Here is a 20,528-nt window from a genome sequence, read left to right on the forward strand (position 1 = left end):
AACTGCAAGAGCTAGAGGAAATAAGACGAGACGCATATGAGAACTCTTGGAACTACAAAGCAGAAACCAAAGCCACCCATGGCAGTCATCTTTCAAGAAAACAATTTGAGGTTGGTGATAAAGTCTTACTCTTTGATTCTTGTTTAAAATTGTTTCCAGGAAAGTTACGATCCAGGTGGATTGGACCATTCATTGTGGAACATGCCTACCCCCATAGAGCTGTAGACATCAAAAGCATAGAAACTGGAAAAATCTTCAAAGTAAATGGGCATCGATTGAAACCACATTATGAAGGATTTGCAGTGCAAGTAGTGTAAGAAATTCCACTTTCTCGATCTGAATAGTGATCATGCCATGCACACCACACCCCAGGGGAGTATTTAGATTCCTTTGTTCTCTTCTTTTCTTTTACATTGAGGACAATGCATGATTTAAGTGTGGGGGTGCATATCTCTGAATTTTTACTTTTAAGTTTACTTTTGCTTTAATCTCTAGTTTGCTTGCATTAGGTGAAAATTTTTCATTTTTTGTTTTTGCTTTCAATAAAATACACACAACCACAACCTTCTTCTTCTTTTTGTTTTGCTCTACTCAAACTGATAAACTATGTTGAATGAGTTTTTCTTTCCATGACCCCATTGATATGATAACTCTTTAAACTTATGTTGAATCAATTGCAGTGAGTTGTATTCATGTTTGAGAATTACCTTTTGAATTGAATCTTTGAGTTTGCCATGGTGAAAAATATATTGATGACCCTCAATTGATTGAGAATAAATTAAAATTGTGTAAATGAACCTAATGTGACTTGATTTAGCAATTGGTGTTGATTTGCCCAAATCATTGAGAGAAAGAAAATTCAGCAAAGGCAAAGACCTCAAAAGCACAAATTCAAAAATTGTTCCAATGGTCAAAAGACTATGAACAAGGCTAGTAGCCACTTGGATAGGTGACCAACTGAAAAATATAAACCATGACATCAAAAATAGGTTGGCGACCTTTCCAAGCAAAATCTAAAGTGCAAAAGCCTGAATAAAGTACTTCAAGGTAAGGGCAAGTCAATCCAAAAGCTAGAAAAAGTCTTAATAAATTAATGTGCATGTCTCTCTTGAGGAAAACAAATCCTAGCCATGGTAAGCAAAGGGAAACAAGGAAAGGGGGTAAGTAATCTTCATGCATATATTCTTCACTGCAATGCTTCAAAATAAGTGTCTAGAGTATAAGCTTAAGTGGTAATAAGGATCTAGAGGAAGAAAACTTATTTGACTATGTTTATTTGCTTGAGGACAAGCAAAAGGCTAAGTGTGGGGGTATTTGATAGAGCATAATTTAGTCTATTTTATATTAATATTATTGATGAATATTTACATGATTTCTGCTTAATTTAGTGCTCTTGGCATTATTTTGCAGAAAATGGTGTAAAAGGACACTTTGGAGAAAATACCCCTAAAATTGCCTTATTTGGAGCAAAAGAGAGCAAGCCTGCCAAGTTGAAATCAAGTCAAGCTAAATATGGAAAGTTCTAAATAAGGAAAGTGGCAAAGAAGGAAAGAACATTAAGCCAAAGCCATTTGAAATTCGAATTTCAAATCAGCAAGTTGCCTTTTCCTTATTCAAGAAGCCATATCTCAAGTTGCCATAATTGAAGAGCCAAAAAAGGAAAGTATTTTGAAATTCAAATCTCCAAGATTCATATTCAGATATTGGATTTCAAGATCCAGCTCATTCAAGAAGCCAAATCTTGAAGATCACATGTTTCCCATTTCATGCCATGCACATTCAAAATTCAAAATTCAAAAGGAGGCTCGACCTTCCTTATTAGTGCATGGGCAGCCTCTTGACTCTTTAGGCAACATCTTGAAGATCTTGGGCAGTAATTAAAAGACCAAAGAGCCCCCACTTGCAATTCAAAACATGCTCCACGTTTTTGCCTTAACCCATGCACAAAGAAGGCACATATAGGACCAAAGGCACTTTGGACAGCCTCTAAAAGACTCATGGATTGCTACCAAACCTTGGGCAGCCTCTCAAAACCTATTTAAAGGCCTCAAGAACACAAGAAGAGAGACAATTCAACTCTCCAAATTCGGCCAAGCAAGGGCAGCCACACTCCAAGGGGCTTTTCCCCTCAATTTCGGTTCTTCTTTCTTCTTTTCTTTAATTTTCTGTTTTGGTTCAGCCATGAGTGGCTGAAACCTTCTTTCTAGTTGAAGTTTGGTTGAAACTAAGGTTGTTTAAAAGGTTGTGAGATCTGAACATAAAGTGTTTGCTTTTCATTTATTCAATATTCATGCAATTGCGCTTTGATTCCAAGATTGCTTTGTTGTTTTGATCAAATTGGCCACTTGATTCTTGATTGCAAAGTTAATTGATTGTTGGATTGGGATATTTGTTAGTCCGTAATTGCTGGAAATATTCTGTCCATAGAACACTTGGTGTAAAAACCCAAGAAATTGTATGATCTAGCAACATCTCATGCGTTTGAGTAGCTAGGGTTTGGATCTTTCTTGTTCTTCATGCAATTGGCAATTGTCTTGATGCCTTTGGCCCAAGGACGTTCCTTGGTAATTTGTTGATTAGTAATTGGTTAGAGGACATTCCCTAATCAGTTTGTTCATAAGGAAAGACATGGTGGTGAGAAGCGTCTTCTACCCCCATAACCAACCTATTGATTCAATCAAGATAACCATGTTTCAATGATCAACCAAAACAACCAAAGTGGATCCATATCTTCAACTAGACTTTTCTCATATTGATTTCCTCTTTTATTTTAATTACTTGCTATTTTATTTGCTTTCAATAGTTGTTAGACAAATCAATCTCAAAACCCCCCTTTTTACTTTTATTGCACTTTACTTTAATTCAGCTTTTAGTTACTTGCTTTCCATTGTGTTTCCAATTAGTTCTCTTGGTCTTGATTGAGAAAAATAAATAGGTAATCAATTCTCTGTGGATTTGATCCTTCACCACTATCTACAGTTGTAAATTATAGGTAACCAAGAAGGTTATTTTTGACCGGCTTCGACAACCGCACTGTCAACATGTGTTGAGTTGGTTTACAAAAACATCATAAAATATCTGAGATCATGTATTAAAAGGGATAACAACATTCTATGGTCAAGCACACTTCTAACATCCATGAACATCATTATATTACATTTCTATACTGTACTTATACATGACTGTACTAAACATAAAATCTCAACATTATTCATGTCCACACTATCTATTACATAACCAAGACTTCATTACTCTTGCTGACCTCCTGGTCTACCCTGTACCTGCAAACCTGGGGGTTAAGGGAGAGAGGTGAGCTATAAAGCCCAGTGAGAAGAATAATAAAACATTTAAAACATATGGTAACATGGAATGCATCACATCACAATCATATCACAGCAAGGATGAACTTGTCACCAGTAGCCCTTTACATATCCAATAGTGCCAGAACGTAGAATGGGTCATGGTCTTTCTCTTACATAGCATAACATAACATTCCAATGTGCCAGAACGTAGAATGGGTCCTGGTCTTTCTCTTACATAGTGCCAGCGAATGTAGAATGGGTCCCACTAGTCTTTCATTCCATACCGTACATATCATATCGTCACATCATAGGTCGAGGGCTATGGATCATCCAACGTTCATCCACATCAACAACAAAATATGCAATGCAACATATTCGTGAATTCTAATGCAAACAACCTAGTATATCTCATGGCATTAATGATGCGTGAATCATGCTAAAATGTCCATTATTTGCTTTAAAACGTAATGAGTTATTCCACTCGCCTCTGGCTAGCTCTGACAGACACAGAAGTAGCTGAACTCACTGCTGGGGTCCTCAGTTCCTCGGGTCCGAACCTACACAGGTGGACTCAAATGAGGGACCAAACATACATGAACATGACTTTAAAATACTCCCCAAAAACCCCCTAAAAACACCTCAAAACATCCATGGAAAACATGAAAAGGAAGGCTGAACAGGGCACTTTCGGCGGCAGGTTCGGCGGCTGAAAGTCCCTCCAGAGCCGAAAGTAAGGCAGGTTCGGCAGCACCTTCGGCGGCCGAAACTCACAGACAAAGACGAAAGTCATGCATGTTCGGCGGCACTTTCGGCCGCCGAAACTGCCCTTCAGAGACGAAAGTCCTCTTTCGGGGGCAGGGTTCGGCAGCCGAAAGGCTTGCCTCCCAGGCAAGTTCGGCGGCCGAAAGTCCTTCGGCTGCCGAACCTGGTTTCTGCCAAAAGGGCAGAAACTCGGCTCTTCATGCACAATAGCCTCCCATTCCTTTCAAACATGCATAAACCTGATCTACAATATGCATACTCAAGCATACAAGCTCCTAGGGGCTTCAACTATCATAAACCCCAACTACAACACATCAAGCAACCACAAACATCATACATTGCTCAAAGACTTAACATAACCCATAAAACCAACCAAAACCTAAACATGCATTTCTACCCCATAGATCAACTTAAAACTTGTTTGAAACAGGCAATGAGCTCAAGATCGGCTCTTACCTTTTGAAGATCGAGAGAAAGACGACCTAAACTTGGAAACCAAAGGAAAAGAGCTCCTGTGTCTTCCAAGCTTCAAAACTTGCTCAAATGCTCAAAATCTTCAAAATAAAGTGAAAACTCATGAAAATCTTGAAAGATCTGAAGGAAGAACTCAAAAATTGGTGAGGGACGGTGGAGAGCTCACCTTGGCCGAAAATGGGGAGAAAAGCTCGCCCATTTCGGCTAAGGGACCCCTTTATAGATGGCTGGCCAGGCCACATTCGGGAGCCGAATGTGCCTCCGCATGCATGCCATGTTCGGCGGCCGAACATAAAGCACTCCCGAAGTGCATGCATGTTCGGCGGCCGAACCTGAGTTTTTCCTCCAAGACTATTTTCATTCAAAACTCAATTTCCTCTTTACTTAAAATCATAAAACACATTAAAACAATTTATGAAAACATGCTTTTACCCTTCTAGACGTTTCCGACATCCGAGATCCCACCGGACGGTAGGGATTCCGATACCGAAGTCTAGCCGGGTATTACACAATTAACTTTGCAATCAAGAATCAAGTGGCCAATTTGATCAAAACAACAAAGCAATCTTGGAATTAAGCACAATTGCATGAATATTGAATAAAATCAAAGACAAAAGTTTCTGTTCAGATCTCACAACCCTTTAAACAACCTTAGTTTCAACCAAACTTCAACTAGAAAGAAGGTTTCAGCCACTCATGGCTGAACCAAAATAGAAAATTAAAGAAAAGAAGGAAGAAGATGAACAAAAGTGGTGGAAAGCCTTGGAATGTGGCTGCCGAACCTTGGAAGAGTTTGGTGGATGAAAAATCTACCTTTCTTGTCTTCTTGAAGCCTTTAAATAAGTCTTGAGAGGCTGCCTAGGGTTTCATGGAAGTCTAGGAGACTTTTAGAGGCTGTCCAAAGTGCCCTTGGTGTTGCATGTGCCTTGTTTGTGCATGAGTGAAGGCAAAAACGAGTCACATGTGATGGAAGGCAAGTGGGGGCTCTTTGGTCTTTTTAATTGCTGTCCTAGGTCTTCAAGATGTTTCCTTAAGAGTTAAGAGGCTGCCCATGCACTAATAAGGAAGGTGGAGACTCCTTTTGAATTTTGAATGTGCATGATACTAAGTAGGAAACATGTGATCTTTGGATTTGGCTTCCTTAATAAGCTTGATCTTGAAATCCAATATTTGAATGTGAATCTTGAAGATTTGGATCTCAAGATACTTCCCTTGTTTGGCTCCTCAAATATGGCAACTTGGGATATGGCTTCTTGAATAAGGAAAGTGTGCATTGGAGTGCATTTTCGGCTGCCTAAAGTGAGTTTCGGAGGCTGGACTTTCGGCTCTGGACACAAGGTTCGGCGGCCAACGGTGCCCCTGAAGGTGGGTGACTTTCGCCTCTGGACTTGACTTTAGGCCGCCGAAAGTGCCCCCGAAAGTGGGTGACTTTCGGCTTCCGAAACTGCTTCGAAAGTGCTTCCGAAGGTGGGTGACTTTCGGCTTCCGAAAGTGCTTCCGAAGGTGCTTCCGAAAGTGGCTGTTTTTTGGCATTCTTTGGCACTTTTAAGAGCATTTTCTTCATATTGTTTCTTCACACCTACTATTTACAAAACATGATTAAAACCATAAAATTAGATAGAATAGGTGCAAATAAACATCAATAAGATCATGAAAATATGGACTAAAATATGCTCTATTAAATACCCCCACACTTAAGCTTTTGCTTGTCCTCAAGCAAACAAACATAGTCAAATAAGCTTTCTTACTCTAGATCCTTATTTCCACTTAAGCTCATACTCAAGACACTTATTTTGAAGCATTGCAGTGAAGAATATATGCATGAAGTTTACTCACCTCTTTTCCTTGATTCCCTTTGCTTACCATGGTTAGGATTTATTTTCCTCAAGAGAGACATGCACATTAATTTGTTAAGACTTTTTCTAGCTTTTGGATTGACTTGCCCTTACCTTGAAGTACTTTATTCAGGCTTTTGCACTTTAGATCTTGCTTGGAAAGATCACCAACCTTTTGACGTGAAGGTACATATTTGTGATACCCACCCCCAGTTACTCAGTCGATCACCTTTCCAAGTGGCTACTAGCTCTTTTCATAGTCTTTTTGACCATTGAAATATTTTCTTGTTTTGTGCTTTTGAGGGCTTTGCCTTTTCTGAATATTCTTTCTCTCAATGATTTGGGCAAATCAACACCAATTGCTAAATCAAGCCACATTAAGTTAATTCACACAACTTTAATTTATTCTCAATCAATTGAGGGTCATCAATACATTTTTTACCATGGCAAACTCAAAGATTCAATTCAAAAGGCAATTCTCAAACATGAATACAACTCACTGCAATTGATCAACATAAGTTTAAAGAGTTATCACATCAATGGGGTCATGGAAAGAGAAACTCATTCAACATAGTTCATCAGTTTGAGTAGAGCAAAACAAAAAGAAGAAGAAGGTTGTGGTTGTGTGTGTTTTATTGAAAGCAAAAACAAATTAAAATTCAACTGTGGCTAATTTAAAAGAAATTTAAAACTGGAAGGAAAAAGAAAAAATTTTGCAATCTGAAAGCATGAGAAATCGTAGAAGAGAAGGAGAAGAAGAAAAGAAAAAGAAAAGGGAGAAGAAGAAGGAAGAAGCTATATGCACCCCCACACTTAAATTATGCATTGTCCTCAATGTAAAAGAAGAGAGAAGAGGAGAGCACAAAGGAATCTGAATACTCCCCTGGGGTGTGGTGTGCATGGCATGATCCTCTAGGCAGAAGGATGTTGTAGTTGAATTTCTTCCACTACTTGTACTGCGAACCCTTCAAAGTATGGTTTAAGACGATGTCCATTCACCTTGAAGATTTTTCTAGTTTCTATGCTTCGGATGTCTACAGGTCTATGTGGGTATGCATGTTCTACAATGAATGGTGCAATCCACCTAGACCGCAGCTTTCCTGGGAACAGTTTCAGATGAGAGTCAAAGAGTAAGACTTTATCACCAACCTCAAATTGTTTTCTTGAAAGATGATTGTCATGGGAGGTTTTGGTCTTTGTTTTGTAGTTCTAAGAGTTCTCATATGCATCTCGTGTTATTTCCTCAAGCTCTTGCAGTTGCAGCTTGCGATGGTGTCCGGCTTCTTTGAGGTCCATGTTGCAATTCTTTACAGCCCAATATGCCTTGTGCTCAAGCTCAACTGGAAGGTGACAAGCTTTCCCATAGACAAGTCTATAAGGAGACATACCTATGGGGGTCTTGTAGGCTGTTCTGTAGGCCCATAAGGCATCCTCTAGTCTTAAGCTCCAATCCTTTCGGTTGGGAGAAACTGTCTTTTCAAGGATAGCTTTGATTTCTCTGTTGGACACTTCAGCTTGTCCATTCGTCTGAGGGTGGTAGGCTGTGGATGTTCTATGGATCACATTGTGTTTTCTGAGAAGGCTTTCCACTACCCTATTGCAAAAATGTCTCCCTCTATCACTGATGATTGCTTTTGGTACTCCATGTCGGGCGAAGATGTTGGTCTTCACAAAGTCTATCACTGCCTTGGCATCATCAGTCTTTGTTGCTCTGGCCTCCACCCAGTTGGATACGTAATCCACTGCAAGGATGATATAAGTGTACCCAAAGGATGGTGGGAATGGTCCCATGAAGTCTATGCCCCAAACATCAAATACCTCACAGACCATGATGGGGTTTTGTGGCATTTGATTTCTTTTGCTCAAATTTCCAGTCTGTTGACACCTAGTACATGACCTGCAAAACAAAAAAGCATCTCGAAACATTGTGGGCCAAAATAGGCCACTTTCAAGTATCTTATGAGCAGTTTTTCTTGGACCAAAGTGTCCTCCACAACTATATGAATGGCAAAAAGTAAGTACAGAGGCTATTTCTTGATCAGGAATGCATCTCCTTATCATTTGGTCAACACAATGTTTCCACAAATAAGGCTCATCCCAAACATAGTATTTGGCATCTTTTTTTATTTTATATTTAGTGTGCTTAGGCATGTCAGAAGGTAAGTTACCTATGGCCAAGTAGTTTACCATATCGGCGTACCATGGTTCATCAGACTGAGCAAGGAAGATTTGTTCAAGGAGGTCTTCCTTGAATTCTTCAGATTCTAGAGGTTCGGAGGAACTTACTTGCGATGGGGACTGCTGGGAGAGGTTCGGCGGCCGAAAAGGTTCTGCATTCGGCGGCCGAATTCCTTCAGTTTGCGGAATGAGCTGTGGCGATGGATTCGGCGTCCGCAAATCAGTGGGGTTCGGCGGCCGAAAGATGTTCGGCGGCCGAAGTTCGTCTTCTTTCTGCACAATGTCTTCCCAAAGTGGTGCGATAGAATCTGGTTCCTGAGGAGCAGTAGGGTTCGGCGGCCAAAAGGGAGCTATGTTCGGCGGCCGAATGTCTTCTGTCTGTGCGACCTCAACTTGCTGAATGCTGTAGATTGTTTCTTTTAGTTTCAGGTTTTCAATCCTGCAAAGATCATCATTGTAATACCCGGCTAAACTCCGGTATCGAAATTCCTACCGTCCGGTGGAATCTCGGGTGTCGGAGACCTCTAGAAGGGTAGAACCATGTTTTTATAAAATGTTTTAAAGTATTTTATGTTTTCAAGTTAGAAGAAAACGAGTTTTTGCATGAAAACAACCTTGGAGGAAAACTCAGGTTCGGCCGCCGAAACTCAAGTTCGGCCGCCGAACATGCATGCGTTTTGGGTGTGCCTTAGGCCCCCAAAAGTATAAGTGAGGGAAGTCCAGGTTCGCCCGCCGAACCTCAAGTTCGGCCGCCGAACATGGCATGCATGCGGAGGCACTTTCGGCTCCTGAATGTGGCCTGGCCAGCCACCTATAAAGGGGTTCCTTAGCCGAAAACGGGCGAGCTTTTCTCCCCATTTTCGGCCAAGGTGAGCTCTCCACCATCCCTCACCGGTTTTGAGTTCCTTCCTTCAAATCTGTAACGACCCGGAAATGGACCGTCACCGGCGCTAGGATTCAGGTCGGCATAAGGCCGCCAGAACCCGTAGCAAGCCTGCTATACTCTCTGTGTACCTGTAAAAACTCATACATGATCATATATTTTCTGTGAAAATAAAAACTTTTCTTTCTCTGAACTATGGCTTAACCTGTGCATGCACAATCTCTATACTTTGTACTCTGTACCCCTGACTAGAGCTTGCTCTAGATGGGTTAAATCATACCTGTTAAGCCTGGTTTTTCACCTGTTTGTAAAACAGTTATATAACTTGATCATGTATACAAAAGACTTATAAAATAGAATAACTAAGTCAAGCACACTTTAACTATTTACACAACTAATACATCTCTTTAATATTACATATCCACTCTAACTATTACAAGCTCTTTATTTTTTTTTTATGCACCTCTGACTTGCCCTTGTACAACCTGTATACTGAAACCTGCAAAACTGGGAATAAGGGAGAAGGATGAGCTCTATAGCCCAGTGAGTAGAACAATAAAACCTGTCATTAAAACATGATCTTATGGAATGCATCATATCACAGACAATTCACATCTAGGGTAAACCTGTCACCACATAGTCCCAGTATCTAATCCGTGCCAGGCCGTCGACTGGGGTCCTGGTCTTCATGTAATGCATACATACATCCATACATACATACACACATATTTTAAATTTCCAGGCCATTGATGAGGTCCTGGATTTTTCCTGTATAAATAATAAATCTACAAGGCCATCGCATGGGGTCCTGTACTTCCTGTACAAAAACAAACCTGTCAGGCCGTAGAATGGGGTCCTGAACTCTCTATACCTGCCAGGCCGTAGAATGGGGTCCTGGACTTCCTGTCTGGGACTATTGGATCATTCAGCATTCACCCACATCAACAATTAACTATGCAATGCAACATATTCGTGATTTCTAATGCAATCATCCTATGCATACTCATGATGAATGAAATATGCTAAAAACATTACATTTCGTAATTAAAAGAATTAAGTGTAGTTCCACTCACCTCTGACTGACTCTGACTGACTCTGCAGGTTCCTGAAGCGGTACTCACTGCTGAACTTTCTGGTTCCTCTGGTCTGTGCCTACACAGATAGACTTCAATGAGGGACCAAACATACTCTAACATATCTCTAAACATCTCCCCAAAAACCCCTTAAAACACCTTAGAACAACCATGGAAAACATGCAAAGGAAAGCTGGACAGGGCACTTTCGGGGGCACCTTCGGCAGCCGAAAGTGCATGACAGATCCGAAAGTCCAAATGTTCGGGGGCAACCTTAGGCAGCCAAAACTGCCTTCAGAAGAGGTTCGGCGGCCGAACTCCCACATTCGGCGGCCGAACCTGAGTTCATCCAGAACTCAGCTTCGTGCACAACCATGCCATCCAAACACTAACCCTCCAAACATGCATCCCACCTCTCCAAACATGCTCTAACACTTAATCATGCATATAGGAGTCTTAAACCACATTAAAACTCCAACCAACAACACACATCAAGCATACATATAGCATAAACGATTTATGCACCCTACTATGCACAACTTATGCATACACATGCATAACTCCCCTTCTCCTTCATCAAGCTTATGTAAAACATGATAAAAACTAAGGATTCACACTTACCTCTTGAAGAACAAAGGCTGGTGTGACTCCAAACTTGAAGAGATGGAGATTCAAGCTTCACAAGTTCTTAAACTCCACAACTTCTCAAAACTATCTTAAACTCACTTTAAACTTGTTTTTCTTTGAAAGCTTTGATGAGAAACTAGGTAAGTCACTAAGGGGAAGCATGAACATGTCTCTGACCCAAAGGAAAGCTTAAGCACCTCCTTTCTCGGCCAAAAGCACCTTTAACAAAGAACCACCGCTTAACATTTGGTGGCTAAAGCTACATGCAACACCTCACCACCTTCGGAGGCCGAACATTAGAGTTTAGGGGGCCGAACATGGGGTACTTTCGGCGGCCGAACTTCAACTTTCGGGGGCCGAAAGTGGCAAAGACTTCCTTAGCCTTTTCTCTTCAAAACTCATTTCTTTTCTAAAACAAAAGCTTAAAACATGTAAAAACATTTTAGAAAACCTTCACTCTACCCTTCAGGGATGCTTTGACATCCTAGATTCCATCGGACGGTAGGAATTTCGATGTCTGAACATGCCGGGTATTACATTCTCCCCCCCTTAAGAACATTCGTCCTCGGATGTTTCTAAAACAATAAACAAAAAGGAGGAAACTAACCTCAAAACAGATATGGATACTGCTGAAGCATAGACTCTCGCGTCTCCCAGGTACACTCTTCTAAACTATGGTGCTTCCACAAAACCTTCACCATCGGAATTTCTTTGTTCCTTAGCTGTTTGATCTGTGTGTCAAGAATCCGTACTGGTTGCTCTATATATGAGAGATCTCCAAGGACCTCTATATCAGGCTCACTAAGAACCTTACTCGGATCTGACATGAATTTCCGTAGCATAGAAACATGAAATACCGGGTGAATTCTCTCCATGGAAGTAGGTAAATCCAGCTTATACGACACAGTTCCGATCCTCTGTAAAATCTCAAAGGGTCCAATGTACCGTGGAGCTAACTTACCTTTCTTTCCAAAACGAACCACTCCTTTCATTGGAGACACCTTCAGCAATACCCACTCACCTTCTTGAAACTCTATTTGTTTCCTACGAATGTCTGCATAGCTTTTCTGTCTACTCTGAGCTATTCTAATCCTCTCTCTGATGACAGGCACTGTTCTACTGGTAATCTCTACCAACTCTGGCCCTGCAATAGCCTTCTCTCCTACCTCTTCCCAGTAAACAGGGGATCTGCACTTCCTCCCATACAAAGCTTCATAAGGAGCCATCCCAATGCTAGCATGATGACTGTTATTGTAGGCAAACTCCACCAAAGGTAGATGCTGCCTCCAAGAACCGCCAAAGTCTAACACACATAGGCGAAGCATATCCTCTATGGTCTGGATGGTCCTTTCTGACTGTCCATCAGTCTGTGGGTGGAAAGCAGTACTAAAATCCAATCTCGTGCCCATCGCACTTTGCAGACTCCGCCAAAAATGGGAGGTAAACTGAGGTCCTCTGTCTGAAACTATAGACACTGGAACTCCATGTAATCTCACTATCTCATCCAGATAGACCTGTGCCAGCTTATCCACAGAATAGTTACTCCGTACTGGAAGAAAATGAGCAGATTTCGTGAGTCTGTCCACAATCACCCATATCGAGTCTATCCTGTTGGACGCTACTGGTAAACCCACTACAAAATCCATGGCTATGTTCTCCCATTTCCATTCTGGAATCGGTAATGGGTTAAGCATTCCAGCCGGCTTCTGATGTTCAAGTTTCACCCTCTGGCAAACCTCACAAGCTATCACAAACTGCGCCACTTCTTTCTTCATAGCTGGCCACCAATATACCCTCTTCAGATCTCGACACATCTTGGTGGCTCCTGGGTGAATACTATACCTTGCATTATGAGCTTCCCTCATAATGTCTTCCCTCAGATTACTATCATCTGGTACACAAAGTCGACTCCCATAACGAAGGATCCCTTGACTATCAAATCTGAACTCTGCATTATTGCCTGACTGAACAGTCTTGGCAATTTTGTCCAACTCAGGGTCTTCATGCTGTTTCTGAGCTATCTGCTCAAGAAACACAGGTGTCACTCTCATCTGTGCTATCAACGCACCTGTATCAGACAACTCTAACTGTAACCCTTCATCAATGAGCTTATAAAGCTCCATCACCACTGGTCTCCGCTCTGCTGCTATCTGGGATAGACTGCCTAATGACTTCCGGCTTAAGGCGTCTGCCACCACATTTGCCTTACCCGGATGATAGTGGATCTTACAATCATAGTCACTGAGCAATTCTACCCATCTTCTCTGTCTCAAATTCAGCTCTCTCTGACTCAGGATGTACTGTAAACTCTTATGATCAGTGAAGATCTCGCATTTTACCCCGTAGAGGTAATGCCTCCACATCTTGAGTGCAAAGATAACTGCTGCCATCTCTAGGTCATGGGTGGGGTAATTCAACTCGTGCTTCTTCAACTGTCTAGAAGCATAAGCAATCACCCTGTCTCTCTGCATCAAAACACAACCCAATCCCACTCGAGACGCATCACAGAACACTGTGAAATCTGTATTACTAACAGGCAGAGCTAACACTGGTGCTGTGGTCAATCTCCTCTTGAGCTTCTCAAAGCTCTCTTCACACTGGTCTGACCAGACAAACTTCTGGTTCTTCTGAGTCAATTTGGTCATAGGAGCAGCTATTTTCGAGAAGTCCTGAACGAACCTCCTGTAATAACCTGCCAGTCCCAAAAAGCTTTTAATCTCTGTTACTGTAGTGGGTCTGGGCCAGTTAGTTACAGCCTCTATCTTCTTGGGGTCTACCTCAATCCCTTCTGCTGATACTACATGTCCCAAGAAGGAAATGCTCCTTAACCAAAATTCACACTTTGAGAACTTGGCATATAATCCACGCTCTCTCAGTGTCTGCAGAACTATTCTCAGATGCTGGGCATGCTCCTCTGCATTTCTGGAATACACTAAGATATCATCAATGAAAACAATAACAAAGTGATCCAGATACTCACTGAAAACTCTATTCATGAGATCCATGAATGCTGCAGGGGCGTTAGTCAACCCAAACGGCATTACTAAGAACTCATAATGCCCATATCTGGTCCTGAAAGCTGTCTTAGGCACATCTGTCTCTCTGACTCTCATCTGATGATATCCAGATCTCAGATCTATTTTCGAGAAACAACCTGCTCCAGCTAGCTGGTCAAATAGATCATCAATCCGAGGTAAGGGATACCTATTCTTGATAGTGACCTTGTTCAACTGTCTGTAGTCGATACAAAGTCTGAGGGATCCATCCTTCTTCTTGACAAAAAGCACTGGAGCACCCCAAGGTGAGGTACTAGGGCGGATGAAACCCTTATCTACCAAGTCCTGCAACTGCTCCTTCAATTCTTTTAACTCTGCTGGCGCCATCCTATAGGGAGGAATAGAGATAGATCTAGTACCAGGCAACAATTCAATTTCAAACTCTATCTCCCTATCAGGTGGTAGTCCTGGAAGTTCGTCTGGGAAAACGTCTGGAAACTCTTGGACTACTGGTATCGAAGCTGGCTCTCTAACCTGACTGTCTAGCTCTCTCACATGAGCTAGAAACCCCTGACAACCCCTTCTAAGCAAACGACGAGCCTGAAGGGCTGAAATCAAACCTCTGGGTGTACCTCTCTTGTCTCCTCTGAAGACACACTCTGACCCATCCTGGTCTCTGAGACTAACTACCTTATTTCTACAGTCCAAGTTAGCACCATATGTAGACAGCCAATCCATCCCTAGAATGACATCAAAATCAGTCAAGTCTAGAACCACAAGGTCAGCTGGAAGGCATCTACCCTCTATGAACACTGGACTGAAACGACAGACTGACACTGCCACTGATGGGTCACACTTAGGTCCACTGACCCAGAGAGGATACTCTAACTCAGAAATGATCAAACCCAATCTCTCTACGGCTCTCGAAGCAATAAAGGAATGAGAAGCACCGGGGTCCATCAAAGCATACACATCAGAACACCCAATGATGAGATTACCTGACACCACTGTGTTTGACGTGTTAGCCTCCTCCTGAGTCACAGTGAAAATCCGTGCTGGGGCTACCGAATTTCCACCTCGGGAACCTGCTGCTGAAGTAGAGGCTGCCCCTCTCCCTCTACCTCTGCCACTACTCTGAGGCATGACTGGAGCTGCTGGCTGTACTACACTGCCTGAACTCATCTGCTGAGATGGTGCCATAAAAGTCATCTGAGGACAATACCGAGCAATATGCCCTTCCTGTCCACATCTATAACAAGCTGTAGATCCCAACTGACAAGCTCCCCTATGTGGTCTTCCACATCTCTAACATACTGGATTAGCTGTGCCAGAGCTTGAGCCACTACCAAATCCCAGACCAGACTTAACTTTACCCCAGAACTTTTTCTTTGCTCCTTTTGCCTTGTCCCATCTCTTACTGCCTGACGTACCTGTACTAGGGGCCTTAGAACTCGAAGCCTGTGCTCTTGATTGTTTCTGAATATTGGAACTTGCCTCCATTTTCCTGGCTGCATCCACTATAGAGTGGAAACTCTCCTTTTCTGCTGGAAGAATCAAGGAAGAATACCTGGGATGAAGTCTCATAGTATATCTCCTTGCCTTCTTCTGATCAGTATCATAGGCTTGACCCACATACTGAAGCAAATCCAGGAACTTGTCTGTAAATTCATCAACACTCATTTCATCTGTCTGTCTCAACTGCTCAAATTCCACTACTTTCATCTCCCTAGAACTGTCAGGAAAAGCCCACCCTGCAAATTCATTGGCGAACTCTCCCCATGACATACTGTCCATCCTGGGTTCCACATAGTTTTTAAACCATTCCTGAGCTTTCTTGCATTTAAGTGTGAACCCTGCCATTTCAATGGCTCTACAATCATCTGCTCCCAACTCACTGGTTATCATCCTGACTGATCTGAGGTAGTCAAATGGATCATCTCCTGGGTTAAACTTAGGAGCATCCAATTTCAGGTACTCTGTCATTTTCACCCTTCTTCTCTCGGGTAAATGAGGTCGAGGTATCTGAATTACTGGTTCTGGTTGTGGTGGAGGTACTGGTTCATCTTGTTCTGGATACGCTGTACTTTGATGCACAGGTGAGGGTGGATACATGGGATATGGTGGATCATAATGAGGTATGTATGGCATGTAAGGAGAATATGGGATGTAACTGGAGTACTCCGACACATCTCCCATTGAATAATCTGGGTCCTGAAAAGAGAATGGATAACCAAACCCCGAGGCCTGAGTGCCTCCCTGAAACTCTCCCATACCCTCATCAGACCTACCAATACCCATGCTTTCATCCATTGCCTGTTCTACCTCCATAGCTTCTCTCACTTCCTCCGATCTTCCTCCCCTAACAACGCCTCTTCTGCTCTCGTCTAAAGACCTTCTAGGGTCCATTGACATACCCTCCCTGCTTGATCTCTGAGATCTTGCCCTTGGCAAAACAGGAGGTTGAGCATCTACTCTCTCACTTTCTGGTGGATCTCTAGTCAATCGAACTGATCGACGAGCTCCTCGCATCTTAACTTTCTGAGAACAAAACACACAATATAGCACATCAGCATATAACAGCACATGTCAATAATACACATGCATATTCATGGCATATCATAACATCAAAAGACAGGACTAACATCCTATCCGAGTGGACATGTTTTCCTATTGTGCTTGACCAATTCTATCCTCTATGAGCCCGACACTCTCTCTATAGTTCCGATCATGTGAACCTAGGGCTCTGATACCAATCTGTAACGACCCGGAAATGGACCGTCACCGGCGCTAGGATTCAGGTCGGCATAAGGCCGCCAGAACCCGTAGCAAGCCTGCTATACTCTCTGTGTACCTGTAAAAACTCATACATGATCATATATTTTCTGTGAAAATAAAAACTTTTCTTTCTCTGAACTATGGCTTAACCTGTGCATGCACAATCTCTATACTTTGTACTCTGTACCCCTGACTAGAGCTTGCTCTAGATGGGTTAAATCATACCTGTTAAGCCTGGTTTTTCACCTGTTTGTAAAACAGTTATATAACTTGATCATGTATACAAAAGACTTATAAAATAGAATAACTAAGTCAAGCACACTTTAACTATTTACACAACTAATACATCTCTTTAATATTACATATCCACTCTAACTATTACAAGCTCTTTATTTTTTTTTTATGCACCTCTGACTTGCCCTTGTACAACCTGTATACTGAAACCTGCAAAACTGGGAATAAGGGAGAAGGATGAGCTCTATAGCCCAGTGAGTAGAACAATAAAACCTGTCATTAAAACATGATCTTATGGAATGCATCATATCACAGACAATTCACATCTAGGGTAAACCTGTCACCACATAGTCCCAGTATCTAATCCGTGCCAGGCCGTCGACTGGGGTCCTGGTCTTCCTGTAATGCATACATACATCCATACATACATACACACATATTTTAAATTTCCAGGCCATTGATGAGGTCCTGGATTTTTCCTGTATAAATAATAAATCTGCCAGGCCATCGCATGGGGTCTTGGACTTCCTGTACAAAAACAAACCTGTCAGGCCGTAGAATGGGGTCCTGAACTCTCTATACCTGCCAGGCCGTAGAATGGGGTCCTGGACTTCCTGTCTGGGACTATTGGATCATTCAGCATTCACCCACATCAACAATTAACTATGCAATGCAACATATTCGTGATTTCTAATGCAATCATCCTATGCATACTCATGATGAATGAAATATGCTAAAAACATTACATTTCGTAATTAAAAGAATTAAGTGTAGTTCCACTCACCTCTGACTGACTCTGACTGACTCTGCAGGTTCCTGAAGCGGTACTCACTGCTGAACTTTCTGGTTCCTCTGGTCTGTGCCTACACAGATAGACTTCAATGAGGGACCAAACATACTCTAACATATCTCTAAACATCTCCCCAAAAACCCCTTAAAACACCTTAGAACAACCATGGAAAACATGCAAAGGAAAGCTGGACAGGGCACTTTCGGGGGCACCTTCGGCGGCCGAAAGTGCATGACAGATCCGAAAGTCCAAATGTTCGGGGGCAACCTTAGGCAGCCAAAACTGCCTTCAGAAGAGGTTCGGCGGCCGAACTCCCACATTCGGCGGCCGAACCTGAGTTCATCCAGAACTCAGCTTCGTGCACAACCATGCCATCCAAACACTAACCCTCCAAACATGCATCCCACCTCTCCAAACATGCTCTAACACTTAATCATGCATATAGGAGTCTTAAACCACATTAAAACTCCAACCAACAACACACATCAAGCATACATATAGCATAAACGATTTATGCACCCTACTATGCACAACTTATGCATACACATGCATAACTCCCCTTCTCCTTCATCAAGCTTATGTAAAACATGATAAAAACTAAGGATTCACACTTACCTCTTGAAGAACAAAGGCTGGTGTGACTCCAAACTTGAAGAGATGGAGATTCAAGCTTCACAAGTTCTTAAACTCCACAACTTCTCAAAACTATCTTAAACTCACTTTAAACTTGTTTTTCTTTGAAAGCTTTGATGAGAAACTAGGTAAGTCACTAAGGGGAAGCATGAACATGTCTCTGACCCAAAGGAAAGCTTAAGCACCTCCTTTCTCGGCCAAAAGCACCTTTAACAAAGAACCACCGCTTAACATTTGGTGGCTAAAGCTACATGCAACACCTCACCACCTTCGGAGGCCGAACATTAGAGTTTATGGGGCCGAACATGGGGTACTTTCGGCGGCCGAACTTCAACTTTCGGGGGCCGAAAGTGGCAAAGACTTCCTTAGCCTTTTCTCTTCAAAACTCATTTCTTTTCTAAAACAAAAGCTTAAAACATGTAAAAACATTTTAGAAAACCTTCACTCTACCCTTCAGGGATGCTTTGACATCCTAGATTCCATCGGACGGTAGGAATTTCGATGTCTGAACATGCCGGGTATTACAAAATCTTTCTCGATTTTCATTAGTTTTACCCTTGTTTTGAAGATTTTGAGCAAGTTTTGGAGCTTGGAGGTTCAAGGAACTCTCTCTCTCCCATTTTCCGAGCTAGGGTCGTTCTCCTCTCGATCTTCAAGAGGTAAGGTCTGATCTTGAGCTTATTGCATGTTTTAAGTAAGTTTTAAGTAGAACTATGGGGTAGAATGCATGTTTAGCTTATGGTTAGGTTTATGGGTTTATGTTGTGTTTATGAACAATGTGGATGTTTGATGTGTTGTAGATGGGGTTTAAGTTAGTTGAAACCCCTAGGAACTTGTATGCTTGAGTATGCATGTTGTAGAATAGGATAAATGCATGTTTGGAAGGTTTGGGAGGCATTTGTGCATGAGGAGCTGAAGTTTCTGCCCTTTGGCAGAAACCAGGTTCGGCAGCCGATGGACTTTCGGCCGCCGAACATGGCTGGGAGGCAAGCCTTTCGGCTGCCGAAGCCTGCCCCCGAAAAGAGACTTTCATCTCTAGAGGGCACTTTCGGCCGCTGAAGGTGCCGCCGAACCTGCCTGACTTTCGGCTCTAGAGGGACTTTCGGCCGCTGAAAGTGCCCTGTGCAGCCCTCCTTTGCATGTTTTTCCATGATGTTTTGAGGTGTTTTAAGGGGGTTTTTGGGTAAATCTTTTAAATTGAGAAATTACATTTTTCATGTTTGAAATTAAATGTTTGGGTAAATCTTTGAAATCTTTTAAATTGAGAAATTAAATGTTTTTATCATGTTTCATGCATCATGATTATGCAATAGGATGATTGCATTAGATTTCACAAATATGTTGCATCGCATTCTTTGTTCTTGATGTGGGTGAATGTTGGATGACCCAATTAGTCCCTGAGGAAAGACCAGGACCCCATTCTACGGCCTGGCACAGAAATGAAAGACGAGGACCCCATTCTACGGCCTGGCACGGATATGGGACTCGAAGACCAGGAGCCCAGAGGAGGCCCTGGGGCAATGGTAAGTAATGTATGATATGACAGGAAGACCAGGACCCCATGCTACGGCCTAGCACTAATGATGCTGGGACTATTTGGTGACAAGTTCACCCAACCCTTATGTGAATTGTCTGTGTTATGATGCATTTCATTGGAGCATGTTTGTTAATATGTTTTTATGGTTCTACTCACTGGGCTTTTAGCTCACCCCTCTCCCTTTAACCCCCAGGCTTGCAGGTACAGGATAGAGCAGGAAGTCAGATAGAGTAAAGTCATGGTTATGTAATAGCTAGCAATGGACATGATTAAATTGTAATGTAATGTCTTATACAGTTATGATATGTAATGATGATGTATTGAGGTTTAGAAATTGTGCTTGACCGAGTTTGTATAGTAATCCCTTTTGATACATGATCTATAGAATGTTTTATGATGTTTATGTTCAACCAAGCTTAATTCATGTAT

Source organism: Manihot esculenta, chromosome 9, assembly GCF_001659605.2.
Source record: "Manihot esculenta cultivar AM560-2 chromosome 9, M.esculenta_v8, whole genome shotgun sequence".
NCBI classification, from domain to species: Eukaryota; Viridiplantae; Streptophyta; class Magnoliopsida; order Malpighiales; family Euphorbiaceae; genus Manihot; species Manihot esculenta.